The sequence below is a fragment of the Callorhinus ursinus genome, unplaced genomic scaffold (genome assembly GCF_003265705.2).
Source record: "Callorhinus ursinus isolate GAN/ISIS: 27379988/994484 unplaced genomic scaffold, GSC_fseal_2.0 scaffold51, whole genome shotgun sequence".
Taxonomy (NCBI): Eukaryota; Metazoa; Chordata; class Mammalia; order Carnivora; family Otariidae; genus Callorhinus; species Callorhinus ursinus.
In genome coordinates this window covers 10,069,451-10,074,101 of record NW_027397113.1, presented here as the reverse complement: position 1 = coordinate 10,074,101, position 4,651 = coordinate 10,069,451, and the positions used below count along the sequence as shown (strand labels likewise).

At 41.4% G+C, this 4,651-nt stretch overlaps 1 pseudogene; it reads right to left on the bottom strand.

Moving 5' to 3' along the window:
• Nucleotides 1–1,368: 1,368 nt before the first annotated feature.
• On the bottom strand, nucleotides 1,369–2,050 carry LOC112829343 (large ribosomal subunit protein uL1 pseudogene; annotated as a pseudogene).
• Nucleotides 2,051–4,651: the final 2,601 nt, after the last annotated feature.

Here is a 4,651-nt window from a genome sequence, read left to right as displayed (position 1 = left end):
GTCAGGAAATGACAGATGTTGGCGGGGATGTGGAGAAAGGGGAACCCTCCTACACTGTTGGTGGGAATGCAAGCTGGTGCAGCCACTCTGGAAAACAGTATGGAGGTTCCTCAAAAAGTTGAAAATAGAGCTGCCATGCGATCCAGCAATTGCACTACTGGGTATTTACCCCAAAGATACAAATGTAGGGATCCTAAGGGGTATGTGCACCCCAATGTTTATAGCAGCAATGTCCACAATAGCTAAACTATGGAAAGAGCCAAGATGTCCATCGACAGATGAATGGATAAAGAAGAAGTGGTATATATACACAATGGAATATTATGCAGCCATCAAAAGGAATGAGAGCTTGCCATTTGCAACAACGTGGATGGAACTGGAGGGTGTTATGCTGAGTGAAATAAGTCAATCAGAGAAAGACATATATCATATGACCTCACTGATATGAGGAATTCTTAATCTCAGGAAACAAACTGAGGGTTCCTGGAGGGGGGGTGGGGTGGGACGGATGCGGTGGCTGGGTGATAGACACTGGGGAGGGTATGTGCTATGGTGAGCGCTGTGAATTGTGCAAGACTGTTGAATCACAGATCTGTACCTCTGAAACAAATAATGCAATATATGTTAAGAAAAAAAACGAAGAAGATAACAGGAGGGAAAGAATGAAAGGGGGGAAACTGGAGGGGGAGACAAACCATGAGAGACGATGGAGTCTGTGAAACAAACTGAGGGTTCTAGAGGAGAGGGGGGGTGGGAGATTGGGTTAGCCTGGTGTTGGGTATTAAAGAGGCACTTTCTGCATGGAGCACTGGGTGTTATACACAAATAATGAATCATGGAACACTACATCAAAAACTAATGATGTAATGTATGGTGATTAACATAAGAATAAAAAATTTAAAGGAAAAAAAAAGAAAATATTATTAGCAATGCCTGAACAGAAAATACGTGGGGATTCCTGGGGGTGACTAGGCAGGTAAGAACTCATCCAGGTCCAAGACAGAAGCTCAATGGCCACTTTGGACTTGGGAAAACTCTGTCCTTTAACTGGGCATCTTATTTTACCCCATCCATCATGCTATACACAAGAAAGTGACCATGATTGAATCATTGCCATAGAACATACAGCTGAGATTCCTTTGATGGTAAGTAACATGGCTTCTAAATTTTAAAAAGTGATACCATCTTCATGAAAATAAAATCTGAAAAGGTATTGTAGACATGATTCTAACTTTCAGAGTTTTTTCTGAGTTAGATCTCTGTGGGAGGATCTAAATAGACATCCTGTTCACTCACCCTTCTGAGATCTCTATGCTTGTAGTGGGTCTCAGTTTCTTTTTTTTTTTTTTTTTAAGGGTAGCACTAGGATTTATTGAACTGTTCCTTAGTACAGGCGCTGGGGCTTGCCATGGTGCTCTTGATGTATAAAGCCCGGACGTTCTGCCAATTCTTCTCGAGCAAGGACACCAGGAAATTGACCGCTAAGTGGATGTTGTACACAAGCTCGTCACCTGTCATCTTCACATGGCCAACAGCCACTGCCAGACACAGCACCTTCTTCATCTGGAATTTGATGGTAGACTTCACTTCATCCACTTTGGCCACCATGTTTTCATTGTGGGTCAGCAAGGAAGGGAACTTGCCAGCCTTATTCAGGCCTGGGCCCAGGATTCGTGGGATCTGCTTGATCAGAGATTCTGAAGCCAAAAAGGCATCACACTTTTTGGCCAACTTCTTGACTAATTTCTTATTCTTGTTGAGTTTCTTCAGCACCTCAATATCCATGTGGGGAATATCCACTGCCTTGGCCTCATCACAGTGCTGCTGATCCCCCAGAACACATACGGAGAACTTGGGGCGGGGAGTGGACTTAAGCCTGACGGTGCCCGAGAAGCGTTTGTCCTTCTGAGGGTCATAGTTCTTCAGACTGATCTGCAGCTCCACCGTCTCCAAAAACTTCTGGCGCTTGCGCTGGTTCCCGTGCAGGACTTCCCGCACTGCCTCATACAGGGTGTCGCGGGAGACTTTGCTGCTCATGGTTCTTTGCGCCACAGTAACCGGCTGGGTCTCAGTTTCTATTCACTCTCCTCTGAGTGACCTTACTGGCCATGTTACTGCCCACAATGAGCACCCATTTGCAACAGCTGGGTGTTAAATAGCTACTGACAACAATATTGGTCATAACCTTCCCCCGGCCCCCACCTTTCTGGTAACTCAGCCCTGCAGCTTGGAATGCTGTTAGAAATGCAATAAATACAGGTATATAATAAAATATGTCAAATTTCATTCATGGATTTGTGGCCACATTGAAAGTTAAAAACACAAGTGGACTCTTCTCAAATGCATCATGAAAGGGATTATGCTAGATGAAAATGAATTAAAAACATGTAACTATATAAACACAAAATGCCACATGACTAAACTGGGTTACTCCTGTGTTGCTGCTGAGTGTCCAAGGGCACAAGCTTCTAAAATTCACGGATGAAAGGATGGAACAAATCTTCTTGAAGCGAATAATTGCGTGGTCCATAAAAAGGTGTTGACTGTGGGAAAATCAAGTCCATAATTACCTGACATGTTAGGTATTTATGAGACTCATGTTTAGGGATGTTGTTCAGAGGAGGGGGAGGATTCTCTCTGAGCTCATAGACATGGGATAAAATGGGAGTGGAAAAAGTTAAAATATATAAGATTACCTTTAGGATATGATTTTCTTATAACTCCCAGATATGCGCTATATCCCAGATGGTCTTGGGATAGTATAGATTTTAAGAATGGGAGCATTCTAGGGGCACCTGGGTGGCTCAGTCTGTTGAGCATCTGACTCTTGATTTTGGCTCAGGTCATGGTCTTGGGGTCGTGGATTGAGCCCTGTATAGGGCTCCCCATTCAATGGGGGAGTCTTCTTGTCTGTCCCCACTACTTGTGTTCTCTCTCTCTCTATAATAAATAAATAAGATCTTTTTTGAAAAAAAGGAATGGGAGCAACATAGATCCTGCCTGTTAAAGATGATAGAAAAAAGAAGACAAATTTCCAGGGAGTCTTGTACATGTTTACAATTTTGTTTGAACCAGACCCAGTGGGAAAATCGAAATGACTGAGCTCATTTGGTTCTTTTAAAGAGCTTTCTCCAATCTTAAGACATTTGGTCCCTCCATAAAAGATAAGAAAGATGCTCTGATCTGGTAACCTTCTTCTCTTACAGTCATTGGTTTTGGACTCAGATATTCAGGTCTGAACTTTGTAAAGTGAAATCCTTACTGTTAAGGAAAAAAATCCTAGGTTGAGGAGAGATTTATAAGACTGGAAGGTATAGGGTCTTCCTCATATGAATACCAAGTATGGTGTGATACAAGACAGGAGAAAGAACCCAGTATAACCCTATATATGTCTCTACTACTGAATTAGATGCCATTTAGACTTCACTGGGGATTTAGAGGTTACTTATTGTAACTTACCCCAAATAGGCTCTGTTTTTGTTTTTGTTTTTGTTTTTAAGTCATAAACTACCTGACTGGGCACATTAAATGTTGGCGTTTGCAAGTATCCTTACCAAGTGTTCTCTGAAGTGGGCATAGCCGCATCTCACACAGGATCTGGACTGTATCAAGAACCAGTGTTGAACAGGTGGGGATGGGATGAACTTCTTGCTTTCTTCAGTGTAGTAAAAGGACTCATCAGGGGAGACATAGGAACTTTCAAAGGAGGGGAAAAAGGGAATTAAAAAGTAATACAGACCTGTACCTCTGAAACAAATAATACATTATATGTTTAAAAAAAGAAGAAGATAGTAGGAAGGGAAAAATGAAGGGGGGGAAATCGGAGGGGGAGACGAACCATGAGATACTATGGACTCTGAGAAACAAACAGGGTTCTAGAGGAGAGGGGGGTGGGGAGATGGGTTAGCCTAGTGATGGGTATTAATGAGGGCACGTATTGAATGGAGCACTGGGTGTTATACACAAACAATGAATCATGGAACACTACATCAAAAACTAATGATGTAATGTATGGTGATTAACATAACATAATAAAATTTTTTTAAAAAGTAATACAAAGTCTTAAGACAGCATTCCTGAACTTTGAACCCAGGTTTTCCCAGACCTCATTGTAACAGCTATAACTTTTTGTCTTAGGCATAACACATGATCATATTCTTGTTCAACATCCTAGGACCCCTCACTGAATCCTTCACTATGGGCATGTAAATAAATTTTATAATTTATAAATATATTTGTAAATATATTTATAAATTTATAAATAAATAAATTATGGACACAGAAACAGTCCTCTGTTAAATTAAGAAAAACAATTTCAAGAATATATTCACTGTCATTTTTGCTGGAAAATAGTACTAGGTGGAAGGCAAGTTTTTCCTAGAATCTCTTGAAGTTTATTAATATGTTAATAAAGAGCTAATAAGGTCTATTCCTTTTGTTTGAAAGACTGCATGAGTCAGGTTGGAAGCTGAGACAAGAGCCTGCTAACCGACTCAGAACTGCAGAGACTAGGACTCAAGGCACTGGTTTTCCAGCCATCCTAGAGTTAAATTTAGGACTTTCTGGCTGTGATGTTGGCCATGTGCCATACAGAAGCCCTGATTTACCCCACTCCCTGTTTGCTCCCCACCTCATTCAATAGCACCACAGT